Below are 27,579 nucleotides of genomic sequence, written 5' to 3' on the forward strand. Positions count from 1 at the left end.
TTGTGGGGTGGGGACTCGGGGAGAGTGCACTTGTGGTCCAGGGTGGAGGGTGCCCCTGCTTGGAAGGACCCTGCAGTGGGCCTAGGGATGGAGGGCTTTGGAGGAGCTTGGTTTTGTACTAGAACTGACACAGAAGAGGCAGTGAAGGGTGTCCGCAGAAAGTGACCCTCAGGAGAGATACTCCAGGTTTTGCTTCTGATGTTCTGCAGAAAGAAGGGGTCGGGTGGGCGAGAGCAGCACTGCCCGTCCATTTGAGACCCACCCCTTCATTCATTTATTCATAACACATGCAATTCTGAGTGTCCAGGGGAGAGAGGGTGGACTCACAGTAGTAAGCAAAATGTATTGCTTCTTGAGAGCTTAGCAGTTTCAGAAGTTGTCTTAGCGTAGAATGTTCTAGGAACACAGCAGGGGCACCTAACCCAAAGTGCAGAGGTTCGATGGAAGGAAGGCTTCCTTGACAAACCGTCAAAATTAGCCTGGAGGCAAGTGGGAAGTAGCAGCAGGTCAGGGGGCACTTGAGATCATTGGGGACCTGGGTACTGAGGTGAGGCTGGGCGAGCAGTGTCGGGGGTGGGGCTAGAACTCTACCAGGGAGCCTCTGAAGGGTTTGAAGTGGGGGTAACCTAATCAAATTTGTGCTTTGGGAATGCTGTACTGGCTGTGTGTGTGTGTGTGTGTGTGAAGCGGGGAAGAGGGGGAGATTGCCACCAACTGGGAGGGTGATTAGAAGACCATTGACAGACTGGGGGGCCACCAGTGGGAGAGGGGCGTCGGGGCTGCTTGGGGACGGCAGGTGCAGTGTGGATGCCGGATTTCCTCATGGGGTGGGCTTAATAACGGGGACCCCCTAGCGGCACCTTGTGGCTGGAAGAAAACGGATGCAGCCAGGTGGACTTTTCTCTTCTTCCCTGCCTTGTGTGATGATCTTAGCTCAGCCAACATTTGGAACAGAAGAGCTAAGTTTCAGGGTAGTCCAGGACTTTGTTGAGCTCGTTCGAGTGAGATCTGATAGGATTTAGGCTTGTGTTGAGATCTGCATGTTCACTTAACTAGAAACGTCCCATCTTTTGGATTTCCATAGGGGTATTTATTCTTGATAAAGATTGTTTCTTGGTGAGAGGAAATTTAATACAGCTGCTGTCTTTCTCAAAAAAAAATCTTATATTTTAAGAAATTTAATATTCAAAAGAATAGCAAAATTTAAAAATGATAAAATAAGGCTTTGGTGTAGTTTCTTTGGATTCTGAGTTAATGTAGAGTTAGAGCCTTTGCATTACTTAAATAGCACATCCTTGTCAGTATTTAAAGAGCTGTTAGTGAGCGCCCCAGGCCCCACTTCTCAAAGCATCATTAAATCTTGCTCTGAAATAGTGAAGTCATAAAGTTCTTGTTGGCAGAAGCCAAACAGTTGGTTTATAATTTGCAGCATAGCACCCTTTATAAAATAATAATAGGTTCAAAATTAAGAAAGTGGAAGATAATTGATTTTTTTAAAGCTGAAACATAAACTCTCTTGTGTTAATGTTGCAACTGGAAATTTCGAAAAGAAAAATCCTACTGTAATATCATCTACGTGGAATACATATATGTCTATCACGTTTGCAATGTAACTGTGCAGTGGTTTTTGAAGACAGGACCATTCCAGCTGAGATACTGGCAGTGATGCTTGTTGGTTTTCAATGGAAGACCCTAAATTTGCCTACTTAGATTTATTCTTTTCTTTTCTGTTCTCTCTCTTCCTATCTTTTTTTTTTTTTTTTTTTGTAGTGAGAGGGCTCAGTAGTGCTTTGCCAGCATGATTTTGGGGTAATTCGGGGGCAGATATCGTGCACAAGCAGTGAGATATTTCCATGCATTTTACTTTCCGGACATCACCATGGAACATGTGGGGGTTTGTGCCTGCAGGCCGGGATGCTGCAGGACTCCCTGGTCCATCACCTTTATGTCTTGGAGCTGCTCCAGTCAGTGAATGACTTTCTGTGCCTTGGAGGTAAGGTGATCTGATGCAGATGATCAGATGTGTAACAAAGTACTGTTACTTGAAATAGAAAACCTATAAAAAATGGCTCTAAAATACAGGATGAAGGAGGAGAAATGGCTGAGCTGCTTGAATGGGGAATATTCTCAGATGACTCCCTCATTGTGACTCTTGTCACTCCCCACCCCCCCCAGCCCTGCACGGCAGTCATGCTGAAGCAAGCATGCACTTTCTCAGAAACACGCTGAATTTCCTTGTGCCTCTGTTTGTTGGCTTTATTTTTTTTTTTTGAAGCACATCTTGCCCTTTGCTTAAATGCCATCCCTGCCTAGTCACCTCTTACACTCATTCTTCTGGACCTCGTCCGTACATAGCTGCTGAATGAATGAACAGAATGTAGTATCTCCATGTAGTGGAACATTATTCAGATGTAAGAGTGAATAAAAAAGAAAAAATAAATAAAGGGGAATATGAAAAAGGCCACCTGCTCTGGGAAGTCCACCCTGACTGCTCAACCCGCCCTTTTCTCTTTGAAACCCAATCACTTATGTTCCTCTCTACTCTTTTTGATAGTACTTACCAACTTCTAATAAACTTTAACACTTTCAAAAAAAAAAAGAGAGATGCTGATACCACTTCAACATGGAAGAGCCTTCATAACAGCACGTTAAGTGAAAGGAAGCAGACACAAACGGCCACATATTGTTGACTTGAGTGATCTGAAATGCTCAGAATAGGCACATGCAGAGGCAGAGAGCAGGTGATGGTTGCAAGGGGCTGGGTGGAGAGGGGTTGGGGAGTGACTGCTAGTGGCAGGGGTGTTCTTCTGGGGTGATGAAGTGTTCTGGAAATAGATGGTGGTGAGGGCTGCACAACCGTGAGTGTGCAGAAGACTGCTGAGCGCTGTCTGTGGGAGTGCCTGTGGTTGGGGGCGGCTTTATTTTGTTCTCATCCGTGAAGAGTCATCTTGTGCTGAGGCCATTCTACTCCTGTGAGTGGTGAGGCTCAGAGACTTTGCAGAGTCATGTGTTATTTTACCCCTTGCTGAGTGTAAGCAAAAAATTTTTAAGCCTGAGAATGTGCTCCATCTGCAGAAATGTCTTTCAATTTTGCATGGTGTAAAAATCTTGAGAGATTTTTAATCGTTGAGGACAGCCTGTGGGGAGAAACAGCCCGTGAAGCCTGGGTGACACTGGGAAGAGCCGCGCTTCCATCCCTGACAGGGGTGGGGTATTCACCCCCGTTCAGGCATTGAAGGGCCCAGACCCGAGAGCGGAGTTGACAATCGTGAATATTTACGTGTATCCGCTGCTTCATCTTGGATATTAATTTCAAGCTGAGTCAGTTTGTGGCGGCAGCCTCATCCTACATCAGGAATCTATAGTATCTGCTCTTTGAGGTGAAGACCTGACAGACTTGATTATTTAACAGTCTCCCTTGAATTGATATCTCAGATTCCTCTGTCAATTGTAATACAGCAGAAATATAGACGTCCTTTAATGCCGATGTGTCCTGGAGCAGGTTTAGTCTCTGTGCCTCAGTGGCCTTACCTGCGGGTGGGGAAGATGATAACAGTGCTTCCCTCAGAGGGGCTGGTGAGGGGAGAGTGAGGAGCACAAAGGGAGGACTTACATGAAATGCTCATGAATGACAAAATTTAGTGCTCTCAGCCTGGTGAGGCCTCAGGGGCCGAGATGGTCGAACAGAGCAATCCTAGCCGGAGCTCGATCCGTGTTGGCAGCTGTTATGATCAGTATCACCACTGTGGGTTATCAGGCAGTTTTAAGACTTGGTAATAGGAATTCATGAATAATGTTAAAAGATTAGACAACTCAGATCCGGTTTACATAGTTCTCAAGATTTCCTATGAGAAATGGATATTTTTCCCCCATCTTTAATCTGATTTGAGTTTCTAAAAAAATTCTGTATTCCTCCATCTTTTTTATTTAATTCTCCATTTCTTGAAAAAAAAGTCTTTAAATGGAGTTACTGGTGTCTGAACTGAGGTTCTCATGCATGCTGAGCACATACTCTCTCAAGTGAGGTATAATCTCCACCCTGATTTTTCTTAAACTTTTCTTTCTTAGTATTCAGAGGTTAGAGGCCTCTAATTCTTTTTCTGGAGACATGTCCATGAACCTGTAAATCTATAATTAGTGGACAAAATTTGGTTTATGAAAAAATTCTATAAAACTTTCTGCAATCCATTCAAAAGGAAATGCTCATTGACATAAAATGTTTCTCCTTTATGGTGATTTCTAATTTTTTGTCTGCCTTAACTTATTAAAAGTAATCCTCATCATCATAATGACCAAGCTTGCTCTGAGTGGACACCTCCCTAAGGCTAAAATGCTTTCCTCATGTTTTACCTCATAGCAGGTGTTTAAGGGTAGGTATCAGTGTCTCCTTTTTTGCAGCTGAGGGATTGAGATATGGGGCAGCTTGTCCAAAATCTCACACAGCTGGTGCTGGCAGACTCAGGGCTGGAACCCAGGCTGCACAGGATGCTTTCTCAATGGCTCCTCTGATCAGCCCCGTGTTGAGTGGTTTCCCGAACTCCTGTGAGTCCATAAATGAACGATTTTAGTGGTCTCAGGTAGATGAAGCCTTCAAAGGAGAGACACCAGTGAGAATGTGAGACAGAGTGGCATAAATTGAAATTGTACGTTTTCACAAATGTTGCATTCTCAGGCAATGAATTAAAAAGTTTATTTTTTTTTTATTTTAGTGCCCTATAAACACTAAAACAAAACATTAAAAATGAATATAGTGTAAAATAGGAGTGGGCTTTGAAAGTCCAACCATTGCTAATGATGTTGCTTGTTTTTCTCTAGTGGTGCTTATTGACAGAAAAATTTACAAAGACTGAATTGGTTCTATGTAGTCTTAGTATGGAGGAAAGTTTTGTCAGTGAATATTGTAAGTAAAATCTTTACTCTTTTCTTTCCTGATGATGAATATGTAAGTTGTTTTCATGGCTTAAGTACATTTCCTCATTTGTGAAATTTGAGTGATGCCTTTTACCTTGTTTGACTGTGAGATGTAGACGCCTTGTATACGAAGCACCCAAGAGCTGCTTAGTAAAAATATGCTGTCACAAGGACAGATAGTTTAGAAGGATTAACTCTGAATACTAAAGAGGGTGGCTTGTTTCTGATGCATATTCAATATGCATATATATGTATATATGAATATGGCTTAAAGTAACAAGTATTCAGTGTTTTGTGTGTGTGTGCAGTATGAAGGTTTAATGAAATCTGTATCATTCTAGTGAGACAGGGACTAGTTAAATCACCTTAAGCAGACGGCCTTGAAGATTACTTACACAGAATGTGTTGTTACAACTCAGAATTCATGTTGCCGTGTAACCATCCACTCAGACATTTAAATTCGTAGAAATCTGACCAGAACTATTAAGTGTAGAAAAATCCACATTGAACATTTTAAGGGAATAAGCTTCTTTCTTTTGTGATTAAAGAAATTTTGATTTATTTTTCTGCATGCTTAATAGGTTTTAAAATATCAAAACATTGATTTGACATGTCACTTTTTTTAATAGAATAAAGCTCATGCTGTTTTAATGTGCAAATAAATGTTTTTGTATTTCAATACACCTGTATGATTTCCTGGCTCTTTGAGAAGTATTTTGCAAGATACTTAGATTACCTACTGTTGGAAAAATACAGACGTGACTTTTATGAATAGAGGTCTAGTACAGTTCTGTTGGTTTTTGCTACAGTGCATGACATGAGGCCTAGGAGAGAGAGCTTTGCTGCTGATTGCCGGAAGGACAGATCCCAGATCTCAGTCTCCCCTCCTGTAAAATGAAGTGGCTGGACTGGATTATTTCCTCTTCTAGGATGAGTTTCCATGAGCCTGTGTCTTTTGTTTATATTCAAGAGTATTAGCAATGTCAGATTAAATACTGAATACCCCTCCCTTCCCCGAAGCAAACTGCAGTATGTGCTACATAAGCTTTTAGTTATCTGATTCTTGTTTCTGATTCCACAGGCAATTTTTGTGTTGCATCTTTCCCGGCAACCTGGAAGGTCTTTTTAGCCATAGGAGGCGCTGTTGCACCTTCATACAGTCTTAATTTTCCTGTTTGTAAAAGACTTAACAATTATTTTTTTGCTTTGATTCCTTTGCTTAGTGCTTCAGAATAGCACAATGTCCATTATGTCTGTCTACCTGGAAAAATTATTCTGCTTATATCTTTGTTTTATTCTGTCACCTCGCTGTGAACATTTCAGACTTGCTGTGCAAACAATGGCAAAATCGGTCTTTTATTCCAGTGTTAGCAACCAGTGAGCCGGGATTTTATAAAGCAGCTAGAAGCGGCCTCTTGAGCACCATAAAGCTGAAAAGTGTACTGAGTTCCCTGAGTATTGACCCAGCCGCTGTGTGTCATTTGGTGGGAGGTGATTTTGTACATAGAAGAAGGGGTGTATTGATTTGACTTGTGTTTGCATGCACGCGCTGCCACTGAGCCACGTGAGCCTGAGTCAGTTTGTTCTGAGTTTCTCCCTCGTCTGTGAGATGGGGATGCTCGTATATGCTTTGCAGAATTGTGAGAATTAGAAATTATGTAAATTGTTTAGCACAGTGGGAATGTCAAAGGGCTCATAAAGTTTAGCTCCTGTTTTGTATGAAGCCATCATTTTACAGTCTTTGGCAATTACTAAGAAACAGGAAAATAAGAAAAGCTGGTTTTATATTGAAAGATATTTGAGGAGGTTCCATAGTTCCTATACCCATTATTTAGCATCAGCAAAGTCAGGACCGTTACACAGTCGCCCTGAACCAATGTTAAGCCACAGAATTTTTTGGTACTTCATATATATTGGGGCTTAAGTGGACCCAATACTTATACACATGTTTTCTACAGCAGCCAACTGAGAGATGACACAGAAGAACAGACAGGCGATAAATGTCTCCTTTATTACTGATGAAGCCACGTTCTCCATAAAATTCAGGGCTGTGGGAAAATGCGTGTCATGATACTGTGTCCCAGAATTATAGACTCACGCAGTCCCAGTTAGCTCTGGGACACAGCGAGCCTTCCCTTAAGATGATCTGCCCCATCCTGCACAGGGCTTCCCTGCCATGGAGCTAAGCATCCCGGGTGCTTCCGAAGGGTGGCCAACACTGGAGGGAAAGGAAAGGTTTCATATGCCCTGCTTGTCTCTCCGGACTCACACCTCAATCTGTTATTGGGAAGAGTGCTAGCCGTTGGCCAGGGGTCAGGGGTGTGAAGGGGGAAGCACTCTCCATGGACCAGAGGAGTGTGGAGGAGGCATCCCTTCTCTCAGTTTAAACAGGTGGTGAGATGCAAGAGAAGTGTGCTCCCCAAGAGTTGATAAGAGGGGAAATAAGGATTTCCTTTGGGACTCAGACTAGCCATGAAACACAGAAGATGATTAGTAGGGAGACTTGTAAATCACTTTCTTATTAAATTCACATTTGTTGAGCACCAAACATGTGCTACATCCTTTTCTGAGCGTTTTACAGAAATGAATCCTTCAATCTTCACAACAAGTGAGTAAGGGAGATTTCATTGTTATCCCAGGTTTACAATGTGGAAATTGAGGCACGGAGAGAGTAAGTAAGTTGGCCAAGGTCACAGAGCTAGTAAGTGGCAGAGGTGGTATTTAAACCCTGGCTGTCTGGTTTCCAGGCTCCCAGGGATGGGCTTTGGGTGTTTAGAGGTATCTGCATCCCTGGATCTCTGTACCTCTGTGCATCACTTAGCCCAGAAAGGACAGGGGAAGGAGAGTTACACAGGTGCTCACAGACGTGTCTCAGCCACTGTCCACGGACAGTGCACCGTGATTGGCGTTAAATGTCTTCTGGGCAGCAGATCTGTTCGTATAACAGAAATTTAGTCCATTGAGTTAATCTAGAAACCCTTCCTGCTCTGCTTCAGTCCATGGTTGCCATGTGACTGCCTGCCCGTGATTGGGCCGTTGAGGAGAATCTGTACTCATAGTTGAACTCTGATATTTCAGTCTGGTTCGTAGTTTCACATCTCCTGTTACATTAATAAATTTAATTTCTGGTTTTCTTGCATCAGTCTCTCATGAGTTTGGTTAATGTGACATCAGTCCATAGGAGCCCAGAGTTGCTGACGGTATATATTCTGAGCACATTGTGGCACTTCTACCCGTGCGGACCTGGGTGGAAGATTTCCGCCTTCCGCACTGATTTCCCCGAACATCAGGGTCCTCTCCCACCCCCGGATGTGAGGCTGGGAGCTCTCAGAGTAGGCCAGTCAGAGGCCAAGTCCACCAATCAGAAAATGATGAAGTCCTTGGAAGTGGGTTTAATAGAAAAAAAAGGCTTCCAGGTAGTCCGATGGGCTGTTCGAGTCCATTTGGTGAAAAGCTATCCACTGTTTCTGGTTGAGCTGCTTCTTTGCTGTTGAAAAGTCTGGATTACATGGAGGGATTTTAAAAAGCAGAAAGGTGTGATTTCATGTGGTACATCCACACCGGTGAGAAGTCATGGATGACCGCCTGTGTGAGGCATAGAGTCTTACAAACTTCATAAAACAGCTTTAAAAGCTCTGCCATCTGAGTGCACTTCATATGGGGTCCAATTCATGACTGGGCATGCTGAGAGGGCAAATAATTGATAATGGCCGAAAGGACACGGAGGCATCAAAAAGGTCTCAGTCATGTTCCCTGTTTAAAGGATGTGGCACAATGTAATATATTTGAGCTGGGTCTTCACTGAACAGTTTTGAGTGTTTTCTGGGACTCCCCAGTGCACCAAGTTTCCGTACAGCTGGGGGTCCCCTCAGTGCAGCTATGTCAGCGCTCATCCTGGGATGACGTGATGTCACGGGGAGCAGGACGGTCAGCGTCCCTGGCTCCTCCAAGCTCCGTTTCTTCATCCGCAATGCTGGGTTTCTCTTCGGTGTCTCCTTATTAGGGTTGCTGAGAATCACACTTGATGGTTGTCAGGGGCGATTTGTGGTTGTCTCTGTGATTGTCATATAGTGAATATTTGATAGAAACTCTTGTTTTTTATTAAAATTATGGCTCCTAGATTGCAGTGGTTTTTAGTCTGCATTTACTCTTTTTATAAATTTATTCTTATTTTTAAATAAGCACTTATTTTTATTTATTTTTATGAAGGTAATGGGGACTGAAGCCAACAGATTGTGCATGCTAAGCAGGTGTTCTACAACTGAGTAATACAAACCCTCCTTGTCTGAACTTAAAAATAAATATTTCAATACACAAAATAGCTCTTAAACACCATCATGGGACCTATTTTCTGTATAGACAATTGAATACATATGCTATTTCAATAAGAATAAATGTTGTTGGGACATACTTTCTGAATCTGTTTATGTGTTTAAAAACGATCATAGGTAGTGATAAACACGAGTCTTGGATCCACTACTTAGGGTCTGTTTTGACATCATCGAAAATTATATTCTACAGAGAAGGCTAATTGGGTCTCGTTGATATTTGGATGATTTAGCAGATGATGAAGGCTTTCAAAAGCTGACAGTTTTGTATTTTAAACTAACTACAAAGTTATCTTCTATAAATTGGAAGTCCTCAGCTTGTGAATTGCGCAGTAATTCAGTGTGTACATGTCTGTGTCTCTGTGAACGTGTGTGTGTGTGTGTGTGATTTCAGGAAGGTAGAAATAAGTTCCATATAGCCTTCTGATACCTTTCTCTTCCAGTTCAAGTTGTAGGCATATATTTATACAAATAAATTGATACTCTTTTGTCATTTGGCATATTGGTGGGAATAAAAGGTTCTCATACTTGTTTCAGAAGGGTTGGGGAGAATGAGCTTAGAAAATAGGAGGAGATAGAGGCAGGAAGGTTCTTTACACTTTGTGCAGGATGAGAAACAGTAGCTTTTCTTTTTTCTACTAAAGCAAACTGGCACTGAATTGTAACATACTATTACTCAGAATTGCCTTTCTGATCAGATACGAGTGCCTCGGATTTTTCAAGGCAACAAGAATGATGAAATGTGTTTTAGCAGTTATCTTTAAATGTAGTTTTATTTTTTAAGTAAAAGGCTATAGCCTGTTATTTCTTCCAGCGTTACAAGAAGTTCCCAATGATCCAGGTACATGAAAATTGTGCTTAGTTTCTTCGGGTTATTGTTTTTCTTTTTTTTAAGTGCTTGTTTCATTGTGGTGTGAATGAATGTTTAAAATTTCTGGATTTTGATGTTTCGAACATGCTGATTTATCAGAACTGTTAAAAACCTGATTGTTGTTTGGTCCTCGTTTGGTGGGGCAACCTATTGATTTCTGTTGTCTTTTAAAGAGGAAAATGCTTCCTCTAGCCTGTAGATCATTAAGTGAATGGTTTGCAGTGTGCCTTTAAAATTCTTTGAATGCATTGAGCATGTTTGTCCAGTGAATTTTGAATTGACTCATAGTACTGACTTTGTTTGATTCTGTGGCTTTTGCTCCTCTCCACATGAATTTGAATTCTCTGTTGCATTTTGTATACGTGTTCTTAACAGGGGAAGAAATTTTGCATTTTTTACATAGGTGGGTTTTCCTATCCCCTCTGAATGCCTTCTGTAATTGATACAGCGAAAATCTGTTATTGCAGTGCTTAATTATTTCATAAACTATTTTTTGGCTTAATCAGAAACAATGACAAAGAATGATAATAAAAAACATGAAAACCTTCCTTCCTTTGAAGAATAGAAATGAGGTGGTCAGGCCCACGCGTGCTTTGTACCTGACACCCTTAATTTCATGTCATTGTGTATCATGATTCGGAGATGGAGTTGCTTCATGTTTGTAGATTTTTGTTTTAACATTTGTGTTGAATTCATTCTCTAGGCTGATGTTTCCTGTTGCGTTTGTGGAAAGTGTAGATCAAGGGAAACAGATGCTACGTTTTGTATTCAGGAGGCCTGAGTTGCTGAAGAGTATAGAGAAGAGGGTGGGCTGAGGAACAGAGTGACACTCCCTCACCTCCAGGCTGAATTTGATGAAAAATGAAAACAATTAGGTGCATAGGAATTTATTTGACCAATAGAAGTCAGAGGGCCCAGGCTGTCTAGTTATGCGCAATGGAAAGTACTGAATTCACCTGCAGAATTAGGTGATTTACCAAGTAGAAGCAGCTTAGAGCAATCAGAAAAATTAGTTCTATGATGAGATATAAAAAGAATATAATATCTATTGTTTCTGAAACTTTTCTCCGTTAAGTTGTGTAGAGCTAAAATTAAGTTCCAAGCACCAGGAGTTAAGAGTCTGGGTGGTTCTGTGGGATAGTTATTCAGGGATGTGTCTAGACCCTGCTGGAATGGCCGAAGCTGGCAGGAAAAGACCCAGAGCCAGGATTTGTCATCCTAGGGTGTTCTCCATAATGGTTGCATGTGATAGCCCATGATTGGGTTAACAAATTTAACAGACACCAGACGCACGTCAACTTTAAGAAGAAAAAGTGTGCTTAGTAACTGTTTTCAAGCAATCACCTGTGCATCCTCACTCCTGTCTCCTTGCCATAAAAAGCAGAGACAATGCCTTGCTTGCATATTTGAGGTTTTAGATAGCACTCTGTTCATTGCACAGCAATGACCCAAGCCCTCAGCTATAAATGCTGGTCGTGCGTGCTGTTAGATAGTCTATTATCCCCAAAACATGGACCTGGCTGGACTGGTGTTCTGCTTTGTAATGAATATCTAAAGAATTTATCTTGTTCCCCTCTCCCCATGACTCCCTTAAAGGTAAACTAAGCCTTTTTACTCATTGTGGATTCTACAATCTCTGTCTCATCCTGTCTTTCCCCAAGTTCCTGTTTACTATCACACAACTGTTAAAGACTATTTTCTTTGATTATACACAATAAATATGGGAGCATTTTAGAGGCTCTTGGAGTTGGCTCCCTACTCCCTCTCGCTTTCTTTCCTTTTTCCACAGTCTTGAGTCATTCATTCCATGTCGGTAAGACTTATGCCAGCCAGAACCCACAGTTCCAGGTGAGAAGGATGCAGACTTTATCTCTCCTACCCGAGGGAGAGAGAGAAGAGAATTGAGATCTGCTCCCCCGTGGTCCCTTCCTGCCCCAGGGCCACTCCAGTTCACCTGCAGCCTTCTGGCCTCTGCTCTCAGGGCCTCTGTCCCAAGACTGACATCAGCCTTTTTTTCCCTTGTCAATATTTCCTGTGCCTTTCAGACGTTGGTCTCTTCTCTGCAATTCCACCCTGGCAGATATGATGGTGGTCAGCGTGCTGGTGGGCAGTCATTTGGGGACTCCCAGGAGCCATTCTGATTCTCCTGAGTCTCTCATTCGGGGTTACAAAACTGTCGAGAACCGGAGGAAGCCCATTCACGTGAGGTCAACACAGTATTACATCACTTTCATTTTATTTTTGAATTTTCAGTGGAGAAATTATTTGTAACAAACTGTTCCAGATTTTCGGCCGCCTACTTTCCTCACCACTATTACCTTGTTGGCTCTGGTGCTTGTTTAAAGAACCAGGTTTCTTCTCTGGTCATTTCTAGCAGCTGGGCTTGCCGAATCCTTGATCTGCATTTGAAGCAGAATGCTTCTTCGTGATGTCAAACTGATTTTCCTTGTCATGTCTTAATATTTTGTGTACACTCAGCAACTGTTTCAAGTGAAATGCTCTTGTCCAATTTCGGTTAACTCACATTTGCTGAACTCCTGCTTTCATGCTGAGGTCAGTTTCTTCCTCCTGTAATAAAATTTAGCAATTTGCATTTACTATGGGAAGGTACTGGCCCGAGGTGCTCTCGTTCTTAACAGTTTTAATAACAATTCACCCGTTAAAATGTACAGTGGTTTGTACTCTATGCCCAGAATTGTGCATCCCATTCAATCTTAGAACGTTTTCATCCCCCCAGCAGGAAGCTCCTTATGCATAAGCAGACATCCCCGTCTTCCCCATCCTCCCACAGCCCCAGGGAGCCACTTTTCTCTCTCTGTGGGTTTGCCTCTGCTGGAAATTTCATGTAAATCGTGTTACTTCATGTAAGTGGAAGCATCTATTGTGACTGACTTCTTTCACCCTGAGTAACGTTTTCAAAATATGTCCACGTTGTGGCCTGGGTCAGTACTCTATGCTTTGCTATTGCTGAATAATATTCCTCTGTATGGCTGGGCCCCTCTGTTTACCCATTCATCAGGTGATAGGCATTTGTGTTGTTTCTGCTTTTTGGCTGTGATGAGTAATGGCACCGTGAATATTCCTGTAGGAGTTTTTATGTGAACATTTGTTTTCAGTTCTCTTACGTGTGTGCCCAGGAAGCAAAATTGCCTGGTTATTCAGAAACCAAATGTTCAACTCTCTAAGGACCTGCCAGGCATTCTTCCAAAGTGGCCAGTCTGTGTTACATCCTCAGCAGCAACGGCTGCGACCTCTGCATCTTCTGTGTCCTCATTAGTGCTTGTTACTCTTTTTTTGATTATAACCTATTGTAGTGAGTGTGAAGCGGTTTCTCCTAGTGGTTTTGACTTGATTTCCCTTACAGCTAATGATATTGAACATCGTTCTATGTGCTTATTGGTCATTTGTATATTTTCCTTTATAAATATTTTTCAGATTCTCTATTCATTTTTTAATTGAGTTGCCTTTTTATTGTTGAGTTGTAGGAGGTTCTTTTTTTTTTTTTTTTTTTGGTAGATACAAATTCCTTATCAGATAAATGATTTGAAAAAATTTCTGCTGTGTGTTGTTTTATCACTTTCTGGATGGTGTCCTTTGAAGCAAAGTTTTAAAATTTGATGAACTCCAATTTATCTCTGTTTTCTTTTTCCTTGTGCTTTTGGGGTAATATTTAATATCTGAGGTATTTTATTTAAACTTTTATATATAAAATAACTTAATTATTAGGACCGTTCTAGGAGACGGGTTCTGTTGCTGTCCCCAGTCTATGGATAGGATACTGGGATGCAGAAAATTTCACTGACTTATCAGTGTCAAAGCTACCCAGTGCTGTGGGAGTTCAGACCCTCATGTTTGTCCCCAGCACCTGTGCTTTTCACCACCATGCTCCACTCCTTCCTGGAATCGTTAATGAAAAGTCTTTACTTTTTTGATTTCTTGTTAGTTTTTGTTTTTCTCATTGGGGCCTCATCTCCTCATTTTCCTTAAAGAGATCAGTGTAGGTTTATTTTAGGTCTCATGTAGGCAGAAGCATTGCTATTAGTTAACTTCTTTATTACTCACTCCCCAGTGATGGCTGTTGCTAATTGACCTAATGAAGTCTTGCTTTAGTCTTTCCTTCTCATGACACTAACAACAGAGTCATGAGTTACAGAATGCTTAAAGAAGAAAGTACTTGATTGATTTTATTTTGCTACCCAATCAAACCAATCAAATAAAAACCCCAGAGTTGACACAGACGGTAAGTCCTCCAAAATAGGGTCACTGTCTTCCTTGTGTTTCATTAGTTTGGTCACAGTGTCTGGATAGTGCCTTGCTGTCCAGCAGTTTTCTTAGGATACAGTGCTCGTGAATCATTGTAAGGACAGAATTTTGACAACAGACTGTGCTGTTCATTTCACGAGGGAAAAGTTAATATAGAAATACTGCTCAGATCTATTTTAAAATTAAGCTTGGAATTTTGAGAAGTGTTCAAGAAACCATACAAAGATCTTTTTCACTAATTTTAGATCTATCTTAGACACATTATGGTTACATAGCAGAGTACCTTATCAAGTAGATTTGACAAGAGGTGTGTATTATTGATTATTTGTTTTAGTTGAAATATTCTACCTGGGATAAAATATTCAGTGCCCATAAATGAACAAATATATTTGTATTTCTATGCAACATGGGAGCAGACTTCATATGTTTCTATATAATATATATGACTGTGTGTTTTAATCTGTCTTTCAGTGTTTTTATAGTTTTTCAGCAATGTTGTAACTTTAGAATTCTTCTAAGAAAATCACGCCAGATTCTAGTGCAGTTTGTACTGTGTATCCTGTCTTATGCATGGGATTGCACTGTCCCCACAGGGAGGAATTTCCTCTTCTATTGAGTTAGTATCAGAGTTAAAGGAACTGTGATTTCTAGGCCTTTGCTCTCCATGTGTTTGCAGTTGGCTGTCAATCGCGATTTTCCCTTTCTTGAGTTTTCATTGTTCAATTAGAATTTTTGAAAATAACTATTAATATGTTGCATCGGTCTCCCTAGAAACTTGATGTGTTTGTGCTTTTCAGTTTTCAATTTATGAAAAATGAAAATACACACTTGTTTTTAAGTAGTCCTTTTTCACTAGATATTTGGTTACCTCTTTATAGTTAAAATATTTTTTTCCCAATGAATGAATCGGTGTGCATGTTTTAAAAGATACCTTACTTTTTATTTTTCTTATTGTAACACTTGTAGTCATTGTAGAGAATTTAGAAAATACGGATAAACACAGTTATAACTTCACAATGGCCTCTAATCTCACCTAGACATACAGTTGTAAGTTTTGAAATTGAGAATTACAAGTCCTTTCACATTGTTCTTCTTTTTCAAGTACGTACTGGTTACTGAGACCCTCGAATTCCCATATGAATTGTAGCAGCAGCTAGTCAGTTTCTGCAGAGGAGCCCCCAGGAATTGTGATCGAGACCACGTAGAATATACGGATCGTTCTGGGGAGCACTGCCTTTCCAAGAGCGCTGTCTTCTGATCCAGCAATGTGCGTGGATTGTCTGTCCTGGTATTTAGGTTTTGTTTAATTTTTTTTTTAACAATGCTTTGAGTTTACAGAGTTATTTTACATTTTTTTTTTTGTCTTTATACTGAGGAAAAGTGTGCCAGGTACCGGGATCAGAAGTGTATTTGAGCCCCGCAACTTGCTGCCACCATGGTCGCTGCGCTCTTGCTTCACCCGCTCTACAATCTTGCACAGAATAGGACCTCAGTAACTCTCTCTCTCGAATGATTATATGCTTGCTGGATGATGCTTGAGAGTCCGTGTGATGATTTATTTTCCCCAGCCTTTCCCCACTTCTTTACTATGCCCTTTCTCTTCCTTTCCTCCAGCCTGGGTTTCAGTTTACATGTGGCATTGATTTTTCTTGTCTGTAGACACTTCCTTTCACTGGTTCACGATAATTTTACATGTGGGCTGTGGAAACTTGCTAGATGTCAAGAAAGAGCCAATCCATTGCATGCTAGTATTTTTAGAGTGCATTATTGTTTTATCGATTGAAATTAAATCAGGGTGACCCCCTGAGCCCTCCCGTGAGCTGTTTTTGCCTTCCTACAGGTGATAATGCTCTGGTTGCTGAATGTGCCTTTTCCCCAGACTTGGTTTTGGAGTTAAGTCACCATCAGTGGAGCCCTCTCTTTAAAAGATGAAGAAAACATTTGCTCCTTCTCCCTGGTTGGGGACTTGGATGAGATGAGGTAACAGATAAAGAATGGAGCCCCACCTCATTCTAACACCCGCTCGTTCCGTTCCTTTCTCCACGGAAAAAGAGTACAATTCAACATTATAAAGATTGATTGTGAGCAAATGAAATAGACAGGACAACCGATCATTTATTAAATATACTTTCATGCCAGAAACAAATGTATTATACACACAAAAAGCACACAAAGCACGGTAGTACCGTGATTACAAACGTGGGTACGAGTTCGAGTCCTGCTCTGGAGTGACCAGTCCTGTGAGATGGAGAACTGGTAGGTCGGCTTAGCCTCTCCCGGGCTTGTTTTCTGTCCTGCAGAGATGGGGCTCGCTAAGCGTCCCTCCCCCGTAGAGGTGCTGTAGTGTGCAAATGATGCGCGTGGGCAGCCCGAGCACTGCTGCTCGTTCCTCGTAAGTGCAGGAGAGGATAGCTTTTGTGGTGAAGGCTTTATAACAGCCCCGTGTAGACTCTAGTGCTCCGAAGGGATGCCTTGTGGTTTGGAGATGGGATTCTCATTTCTGTAAATACCCAAGGATTTAGTAATTGGGCCCTGCTGATTTGAATCTATTCTTTAGAAAGTACATATTGTGGATATATTTTTCAAGCATGCATGCTTTTTTCTTTTATTATTTATAGTTCTACCCTCTCTCTTGGTGGGACTTTTCATGGAATCCAGGAAACAGCCCTAAGCCACCTGCCTCTTCACACGTCTCCGTGGCGGTTTTCTTCCCTGACTAGAAGAGGGTTCTGCATAGGGAATTTTCTTTGTTCCCCTTTTCTTGGAGTCTCTCTGTCTGTCTGCCCACCTCTCACCTGTCCAACTGTCCATTTCTCTACCCACTCATTCTTCTGACTTGTTCCAAAAAGCATTTCAGGCAGCTTACAGAAGAACAGATACCAAATAAACAGGTGAGAAAATGGGGCCAAGTTCAGACAGTGAGGCTAGGAGGCGAGCCTGTGTGAGGGTGGCAGGCATGAGAGACACGCGTCTGCCCTGTGACTTATAAGATCGACAGCAAGAGTGTGCCTGAGGCTCCCAGCAGACACAGGGAAACAGGGTTTGTGGGAGATGCTCACTGGCTGTGAAATAAATAAGTGGCTGAGGAGAAGCCCAGCCTTTCCAGCTACTAAGGCTTAGGAGAATATTTTGAGTGTCTTCAACATCAGAGTATTTCATCTTTTCTTTTGTCAGAGTTCTACATATATTTGGTTACATTCTGTACCTGGAAATTTCTACAAAATTTCTTCCCACGTGAGTCCCATGACTCGGGAATGGGGTGGTTCTGCTCATTGACTGTGGTTGGTCAGAAACCAAAAATGACATCTTCAAAGGAGCCTGGGATTTGTCAGTTATGTTTTGTCAGTACTGTAGAGTTCAAAAAATGCTTTCACAGTATCACTCCATCTGAGGCGGCAGCGTGCTCTCTTACCAGCATCAGGAGCTCAGGGCCACGGGATGGTGGGGGCTGACTGCATTGCCGTCAAGACAGCTGAGCTAGTCACTGCAGGTGTAGTTCTTTTACGTAAGGCCTTTCATGTTCTTTACTTGAATATTTCAACAGGGATTTAATTAACTGAGTCAATTAACATTTAATAAATATGATTCTTTGTTAAAAAGACAGTTATAGACAGAATATAAGCTCTGAAGCCTTTAAAAACGGTTTCATTACTGAAATTTCAGTAGGGGAGATACACAGTTTATCTTATTTATGCCTCTCTTTTAAAGTAACAAGGAAACAAGACAGAAAGTGCAGAGGATGGTTTCTGTTCTTCCTTTCTGCTTGCAGGTGTCCTCACCTCCAGTAGCATCCATCCAGACACGGGAACTGACACTGGCCGTGCTCAGAACTGCCTCAGCCCTGAAGACACAACTGACAAATAGAAGGGGGCCACGCCCTGTTACAGCAGGTGCTCTCACTTTCTGGATCCTTATGTAACTGAGCGGTGTAAATCAGGATTGCCCGTTTTACATTGTGTGGTGCTGCTGCGGTGTCTCCTAGTTAATTGTTTCTGTAAGTATTCTTGTATTATTCCCCACTGCGTGGTACTACACGCCAAAAATGCTATTTTCAGATGAAAAATAATGTGCATTTAATATAATATGTCTGAAAAAAGGGGCAAAAGATTCTATCCTGGTCCCGCTACTCAGAGATAATAATTAACAATTTAACATTTATTTTCTGTTCTTTTCGTCAGTGTTTATCATCTCTGTCATAAAAACCAGTGAGCACTCCGTCCCTGTTTACTGTTCGGAGACCTCCATTTTCCATTTGGCTTATTACATCTTTTTCTACAATATTCTATCTCCCTTGGCATGATTTTTAAAGACCAGTGTAGCATTCTGTCTTATGGAGGCATCGTCCATTTTTCTTCGGACTTAAATAAATTTTAAATTCCAAGTATACTTAACCTAAATACTGAAAAGAGAACTGTGGTGGTACAGGAAGGCCCCTAACTCCCTTCTCATTATTTCCTGAGAGTAAAAGCTGTTGAAAATTTTGTATATATATATCATGACCTTTATGCCTATGAGATACATATATATACACATATGAGAAATCAATGTATAGGTGTGTGTATATATGCTTTATTTAAAAATGATTCCATACTATATGTTTTTCTGCAGCTCGCTTTATTCACTTAGGGGTATATCATGGACGTCCTCCCACTCCAGACTCACCCGGCCCTTTCAGATAAATTGGAGGGGTCTCCTGATGTGCGGGTGTCGTCTCGTCCACGGACACATTTGGTGGGAGAGTGCTGTGGACAAGGCCCTGGACCATCTCGAAACGCCGGCTCCCTCAGCGCCCGCAGCTCGCCTTGATTTACCGCATCATTGTCTTGATGGTGGACAGTTAAGTTTTCTCCATTTTCCACTGTCAGAAAGAATGTTTGAGTTGCATCCTTCTTGTACAGACATTCCTGTGATCTTGTATGTGTATTCCTTTAGTTAAGGCTTCTGGAAATTTAGTCCCTGGATGTGACATTTACATTCATCACAGACTCCTTTCAAGTGACTAGAAATTCCTTCTCTATTGGGGAATGAAAAAATGCACAATTATTTATGTAACCAATTCTCTATCGCTGGATATGATTTCACTTCAGTTTTTCTTCCCACCTTTGTATACAGTGCTGTGTAAATGCCCTGATGGGTACATCTTTTTGGACTGATTTTTTTTTCCTAAAGGAAACGATTCCTAGAAGTGGAGTTGAGTCAGTGTGTATGTACGTTTTCAGAGCTTACAAATCCATTGATATGTCATCCTCTGAAAAAGTCGCTCATGATTTGTTCTCCCACAGATGGACACTAGCTAGAATATCTTAAAAATATTTGCCAATATGATAAGCAAAAGTGCTTTTTCATTGTTTTTGTTTGCATTTGATGACCAGTGAAGTTTTGAGCATTTTTCACTCATTAGCCATTTGACTTTTTTAAAATGAATGATTCCTTTTGTCCTTTGCCCACATTTAAGTGAGGGAGCTTCTTGTTGCTTTGTGACAGCTTTTTGTATGTTATGAAAATTAACTTCATGAATTCATCAACATGTATCACAGAGCTTTTTCTTGTCATTTCTTTCCTTTCATTTTGTTCAGGAAGTTTTCTGATTTTTGTTGTGGCTCAAACTATTCTTAGGATAGTAAATGTCTTCCTTATGGGTTTTATCTTTGACATTATTCTTAGAAATACTCTCTTATAATGGAATAAATCTCTTCTGTAGGTTTTTTTAAACTCTAAGATGGAGATTATAATAGTACATGTTATAGTGAGGAGAAGTTGAGTTAATAAGAGCAAAGTGTTCTATTTGCTGTTACTAGTACTTTTTAATATTTACATCACTATCTGCAATTTATCTTGTGGTCATTATGACAGGAATGGAATTTATTCTTTCCAGGTGATTCTCTGTCCCAGGACAATTATCGAATTCATAATTTTCTCTTTGATTTGAAATCCCACCTGTACAAAATACTTACATACACTAGAGTCTCTTTTTGAGCTCATGGTTCCCTTCTGTCAATCTCCTTTCCTTACTCCAGCACCATATCTTACATATTGTAAAAATTTATTTAATAATTGGCAGTCTGATTTTTTTGATTCTTTTCTTCCATCCCAAATTTTCTTGTCAAGTATTATGACTATATTATTCCTGAAGAATTCCAAAATATTTTGTTCAAGTTAAAAAAAATCAGATTGGAATTTTCATGGGATTATTTATTAAGTTTTGAATTATTCTTAGGAGAACTTACATCTTTACAAAACTGCTTTTCTCCATGCAATATGTTTATGTCTCTACATTCATACATCTTACTTTAACCCTCAGTACAGTCCTGAAGTTTCTCCATTTAGAATATGGGCATTATTTTTGAATTTATTCCAGATTATTGTTTATGTTTTTGTTAATTTTGTAAGTGAGAATTTTTTGCTATAATTTTTTTAAATGCTTAAAACTGACATTTAGAAAGGAAGATTCGGTTTTTCAATACTTACTTTGTAAATTGTCATTTAAAATTGTAAGTATTAAGTAGTTGTTCCAGAATCCTTTCTTTTCTGTTTTTAAAAATTTGTTTCCAAGATTCTCAAAATGTTCATACCTAAGTAGAATAGGTGGGGACACAGATGGAGAGAGGTAGTGTGGCTCACGTACAAACTTTGAGCACTTTCATGGCTGCCTTTAGGCTGGAGAAGCTGCAGAAGAGCCCAGGTTAGACTAAGGTTGGCTTTGTCTGCACTTGAAAGCCAGCTTTCCTGCCTGTATGGTGAAGCTTGGTGGGCGTGGCAGGTAGATGATCAAGGTCTGATCAAGGTCATTGGCTGCACAGAGCACTGTGTCTGTGAGAACTGGAGACCATTACCATGGGAAATTCTTGGCGCCAGGAACACTGCAGGGGAGCTGGGGAGCCTGTGTGTTAAGGATTTTCCTGCCCTGGGAGTGGGAAGATGAGACTCTGCATTCAGATCTGAGTTTGAATTCATCCTCTCTTGTTTACTGGTCCTCTGACTTTTGTCAAGTTATCTACCCGCTTTGAACTCCTGTTTTCTTGTCTCTCAAAACAGGAGAATTACAGCCTGCTGCTAGAGTGTTTGCTCAGGGTAAATGATTTGTGTCTATAAGATGCCACGTACAATCACAATCTCAGTGAGAAATGGGCTGTCACCTCTTCTTCTGCAACTCAGTGCTCGATAAGACATCGGGGGAAAGCCAGTCCCTAATTTGTATGTGATGCAATGAGGAAAAAAATTAACGTCTTGCCTTTCCCTAGCAGTATTCTTACTTCTTTGCTTCATTTACCTCTTTCCTCCTTTACTCTCCCCTTTCACCTCCTCCACCAAAAGAGACTGAGTCTGTCTCAGAACACTACATTCAAATTACTTTAAAAGTTGGCTCATCCCCATGAAATTACAGTGAAATTAAAAATAATCTGTACACGTCCCAGACATGATTATATTTGATTTACACACACACACACACACACACACACACACACACACACAAAATCAGGCTACCTCCCATTTGCTGAGGGAGAAGGACCACTTTTTCTGAGTTTTCATTCACTGAGCGTGAGAGCAAAGGCTCTTAAGCAGAAATTCGCCTGGCTTCTTGCATGGTTTTTTAAATTGGATTTCTGCTTTGTGTCCACAGAAATAGTCTCCTATTAGAAGTGGGGAAGTGGAGACATAGATATTCTGCTGAGATATTGGTGTCATCATATTTGAGTTGGAAAGGACTTATGACAGCATAGATTCGTACCTTTTTATGGGTGAGAATCCATGATAGTGTAACTTGGACAAGAACCCGGGTCTTCTGTCTTCATGTCCATGCGGATGAAGAGACAACTGGGTGGGGGATGGCAGGGATCCTTGCTTGAGTTCCGGGGTCTTGCTAGTTTCCATTGTTCAGCTGCCTTTACTTTATGTCCATGTGGCCTCTCATGGGAAGGTCACTCTATCCTGATAGATTGAGTTTCTAATCAGCAAAACGGTCTGGACACACTCATGTTTCCCAGAGATTTTCTGCTGACCTGCTGACACTTTATATACATGAGGCCTAAGAAACTGCTGGATATAAAATCCTTATTGTTATCATTTGCCCTCGAGTTCCACAGGAATGGGGTGCTGTCTCAGGCTGTCTAAGGCCAGCTCTGAACAAAGATAGGGTGATAGGCTGTGCAGCTGGACACTCCCCAGTCGAATGGGATTTCCACCTTAGTTTTTAGAATCAGGCAGATTAGTTCAAATCTTAACTTTACCAGTTATTAGCTTTGTGACCTTGAGGAAGAAACTTTACGTTTTTGGGGACAAATTTTATTTATCTGTAAATAAGTTCAGTATTTATTTTAGGGATTTTGTTTTAGAATTGAATGAGCTAATTCCCTCATTTATTCCTAAAATACTGATCACATGGTTCTATGCTGGTGACTTAGTGGTTGATTACTAAGGGACTCAGTAATGAGAATGTGGGTGAGGCTCCCTGGATAATAGAACTTATATTCCATGATATGCTTGTAAAAGACTGGCTTGCAGTGGATTTTTAGTAAATGTCCATTCCTTTCCTAATCCCCATTGGTTGTGTATATATCTTTATACTAATATATGAACAATTTTTTATTGCAATTTAAGTCTTTTTGTAGTATTTAAAATATGTAGCTATAACAAAAATACGTGAAATAAAATGATTTGACTTTTATTTTCCTTTCAATAAGCAAAACAAAATAAAATAGAAAAGAAAAGAAAAAGTTTTGAAGGAGTAGAAATGATTTTATTTCCGTGGAATCGACTCCTTATGTTAGGTTTTTCGGTTGTGTTCTTAAACAGCATATAAAATTGACAGGTTTTGACTTCAGTGTTGATAGCTGGGTGAGTATAGTTTCTTTTTGTGGTTGTCTTTGATGAATTATTTGCACTAGATCATAAATAATGTGCATGTTACATATTGGAAACGAGGAAAGAGTGGAGACATACTACCTCCAATGCAGTCATTTTGTTACCGAATCCAAACTCATTCTGCTCACCAAATGACAGGCCAATAAACTGGGTGATGAGGTGTTGGAGCAAGGAATAGTGACTTTATTTGCAAAGTTGGCAGACCCAGAAGTTGGCAGACTGATGTCCTGGAGAACCATCTTCCCCAAGTCAGAATTGAGTCTACTTTTATACTAAAAAGGGGCGGGGCTGCAGTTGGTTTTTGGAAACTTCTTGTTGTATGAATTGCTTGTCCTTTGAATCCGCTGTTCTTGCAGCTGTCCATGTGGATCAAATCATGTTGCCCCTGTAAAACCTCCAAAAATAAAACAAAGTTATTCTCTAGTTTGAAACTTGCCATCTCTACATAAGTGCAGATTAGTTAGCATCCTTCAAGATCACGGCCAGGAGAAGAGGCTGTCCTGGATATTTCAGTCTAAAGGCAACTTTCTTTTACAAATGGTGCAGAGATAGCATGTCTGAGCCTAGAAAACAGGACACAGGGTTAAAGCCAAAGGAACAGACCTAACATGGGGTCAAAATTGTTCTTTTCTATTACAATTCCCTTTTCCGCTTCATAGATAATTTTAGTAAGAAACATGAGCAATTTTGTATTTTTGCTTCTTAATAACCGATAAGTGGGCCAACTATATTTTTGTGAGCAGGGATGCAGTGCGGTCATAGGGGTCACAGCAAACTCTTGTTGGGGGTGGCCGACCCTGAAACATGTCTGATGCCCTGTGAGTGTTGGTGAGGGTCCCCCTATCCAGCGGCTCTCTTCAGGAACCAGCATATGGGCATTGATATCTGGAGACCTCATTTTCGGCTGCAGGAAATTTTTTAGATACTGCGATTGAAAAATCACTCCAGCTGGGGATAATTAGGGAAAAAAGGCAAAGGAAAAGGGTTTGGAGTAGAGTAGAAGAGAAGGACATCAGATCACGGAGCCTGAGTGCTTGGCAGCGTGGCTTCGGGGGAGAGTTGAGCAGAGGTGGGGAGGGGCCTGGTCCCGGAACCAGCTCCAGCACCTGTCCCCGTGCCCAAGCCACATAGATTTTAATTGGCCCACCTCTCTGGGCTGGATGTCACCCTGGGCAGAACCTTGAGAATCAAAAGTAAGGGGTGGGCAGCACACACCTAGGGGGTCACTGTGGATTTCGGTCAAGACCACAGTGCCTTTTCTGGTCATGTGTCTTCACTTGTCCTTTATCTCAGGATCTGAGGAGGAGGAGAAAGGAACTCAGGTAGAGATCCAGGAAGATATCCGACTGTGTTAAGAGAGGACAGACACAGTGACACGGGGAGCGAGGACACTTGCAGCAGAGTAAAATTACTTCACAACTATTGCTTCAGAGTTGAAGGTGTGAGATAGCCTAAGCCTGTCTCAGAGTGCAGGGGACAAGTGGAAAGGAATGGCAAAATTTCCTCTGAAAATTGAAATTTTGTTAAATAGCCTGCTACTGTTGCTTGTATCACTTGAATGAATGCAGGCATATTTCTGTGGGCATTTATAGGTTCACTCAACCCCACCAGCCCCTCTTGCCCCCATCGGGGATGGGATTTCTCAAGCACAGTGCCCCTCCTGCTTGGGTGGGCCACGCTGCGTGTCCTCGCCTGGGGCCGGGCTGCTGCAGGGCACTGAGTCCCCGAGGCGCGGCCTGGGAGACACGACAGGAATATCTCTGCTCTCGACTGAGGGCCTCCTTTTCCCCTGCAGTGTAAGAATGCCGGTGACTGAGTTAGAAGCATGCTCCCAAGCTGTCCGTGTCCTTGCCATTCAGAAGCGGACCCTGGAAGCTTCCAAATATCTCCAGAATGCGTTCTACATTCACCTTCGGCAGGTGAGTGTATGTCTTTACACAAGTGGAGGAATTACTGCCGTTTTCCTGGACCTTACTCACCACTAGTCCATCTGATTTTTCTGTGCTAGGATTCAGTATGGCCTGCTAAAATATCTGGAGTCAGATCTTGAAACACTGATGAAGAGGATCATTTATTTTATTTCTATATATGATAGCCTTTTACTTTCAAAATTCAGAATTTTTGGTTCTTTCAGGAATTTTTGGGGGATTGGCGAAACAACATTGCTCTTACAATCTTTGAGACCTGTTGCTTTGTGCCTCTCACCTGTCTTCTGTCACTTGTGAGGCGATTCCATTTGTGACCCTGTCCGTGTTGTTCATGTTATAAAACATATAGTCTGTTAAAGTACAGTCCCTTTTACTCCAAAGACATTCCACAAATACTACTAAAACCTGGGTGTGGTTTTAAGAAGACAGAATCATTAGAACATGTACTTGCAGGTTGCTAGTGCAAAATCCCCAAATCAATAGTCCAGCTCAACATCTAAAATCTTTCTAATCTACCTTGGATTTGTATGGATAAGTGAAGCAGTTTGCTAAGAACTCAAGACCAGGGTTAGAATACAGGCTGGTGTAGCTCAGCAGGTCCTCCTGAGCCAGCGCTGTGCCAGAGGGCGGGGCTGAGGGGGAGAGGGCTGGGCCTTGGGGAAAGGGGAGGGCCAAAAAGGAGGGGGGTCCTGCCGTTCCTGAGCTCAAAGTTTCATGGCAAACACCTTCAACAGGTGAAAAACTTGGAGTTTTTTCTAAGAACAGTAGGGTTGAAAAGAGTCATAAAAGCACGGGAGTGACAATATCCCTTTTGTGTCTAATATGGGAGAGCAGCTGTGGGGCCACCTGGGAGACTCGTGAGTCCAGGTGTGCAGTGTTGGTGGCTTCCACCTGAGCGGTGGTACAGTCAGTGGGACAGTCACTGGGAAAAAACGAACAGACTTTAGGCATGTTTAGATGGTAAAAAGGAAAGGATGAATGATGTCTGTGAAGGTAGGATGGAGTTAGGCCCAGGTTTCTGGGTGGATTAATGAGGTAAGTGATGGTCCTGCTGTGCTCTGAGGAGGGAAAGCTGCAGAGGGAGCTCTGGGGGAAAACTGATGAGTTCAGCTGTGTGTAAAGTGAAAGGCTGTTCGATGTGTGGTCTGGGAGCTCAGGTGAGAGCCAGTAGCGAGTAGCGGGAGGGGAGAGAGACTGTCAAATCATTTTGTGAGCATACAAATAATTATGATTAATGATACACTTACGCCTCTACATTCTGGATTTAAAACCCATTATCATTTTGCTATACTGACTGCAGAGGTTCCTAATTTTTTTTAACAGAAATAAAATAAATAGAAACAAAATAGTGGAGTTAATGAATATCATAGTGTTGATGTGTGTCCTTGTATGTATTTTGATAGCTCATCTGTTTATAACCATAATCTATAAAAATTTAACTAGTTTAGCATAAGAGTTAAACAGAGGGACGTGACTCACAGTGTTGGGGCTTGAAGCTGATCTTCTCAGGGAAATTATGTCGCCTCTCTGTGCCTTAGTTCCATCTTCTGTGACTCCCCCCGGGCCCCTCATCACAGCTGATTTCTTAGACTAGATTTTGCGAAGGAGGCTGCTGAAGGGAGTAAGAAGTGGCAACTGCTAGGGACACTGAAGGGAGACACAAAAATTGATTAAAGCCGATAAACTCAGTACAAACAAATACTCTCAAAAGAGAAAGAATCCCGCAGTGTTTTGAGCCACTTAGCGTATGGGAAACAAAACCACGTGGACCCAAAGCTCTTGAGCATGTGAATATTGTGGGTGGGAGGGTGTCATCAGAAAAGGGTTGAGAAAAGTCCTTTTGGTTTCCCTTGACGTTTCCAGTAAGGATGGGTAGCAGAAGAGAAAACCCCCTGCTTCACAGTGGAAGCTGCTGTTTTGTGAAAAACTGACCAAAGTTTAAAGACCAGTCATCAGCGGTGCTGGCAAATGAGACTTCGGGATTGGGTGGGGCACTTGCTGTGACTTCCAGGTGACCTGCTGGCTGGGGGCTATATGGCGGGCAGTAGGTTTGTAGGGTGACCCGGGCATAAACCCTGGCTCTGAGGCTGCTGCTCTGACTAGCAAACCTGGGCACCCGCAGTCCTAATGGGGCAGCTCGGGATGTGGCCTGGGACACCTGCCATGCTGAGGGCGAATAGAGGGCTTCCCTGAGGGGGTGTCCCTGCGGAGAGTGGAAACGTCCTCCTGCAGGGGAGGAAGAGCCTCTGAGCAGGGTGCTGGTTGCACAGGCAAGACCACCCTGAGCACGGAGGGTTTGGGGAGCTGGAAGTCACACAGTGTCCCGAGCAGCCTTGTTTCTGAGAAACTAGAGGTAGAAGAGGCTGAAAAGGCAGGCTAGTGTCAGACACTTTGGTGGGTTATGAGTGACAGTAAA

General features: G+C 41.7%; 1 long non-coding RNA gene across 14 annotated transcripts in view; it reads left to right on the forward strand.

The window, feature by feature from the left end:
- Window positions 1–27,579, forward strand: part of LOC141577226 (uncharacterized) — a 110,667-nt gene that overhangs the window by 11,491 nt on the left and 71,597 nt on the right. For 6 of the 14 annotated variants that reach the window (XR_012506079.1, XR_012506080.1, XR_012506084.1 and 3 more), the window contains exons 2-4: window positions 15,476–16,353; window positions 18,143–18,367; window positions 18,982–25,154. This is a non-coding gene — a long non-coding RNA (uncharacterized LOC141577226). Of the gene's footprint in view, window positions 1–15,475; window positions 16,354–16,787; window positions 17,864–18,142; window positions 18,368–18,981; window positions 25,155–27,579 lie in introns of those variants that run through there. The other 8 variants (XR_012506083.1, XR_012506088.1, XR_012506077.1 and 5 more) reach the window with 7 other exon arrangements.

Source organism: Camelus bactrianus, chromosome 3 (genome assembly GCF_048773025.1).
Source record: "Camelus bactrianus isolate YW-2024 breed Bactrian camel chromosome 3, ASM4877302v1, whole genome shotgun sequence".
Lineage (NCBI taxonomy): Eukaryota > Metazoa > Chordata > Mammalia > Artiodactyla > Camelidae > Camelus > Camelus bactrianus.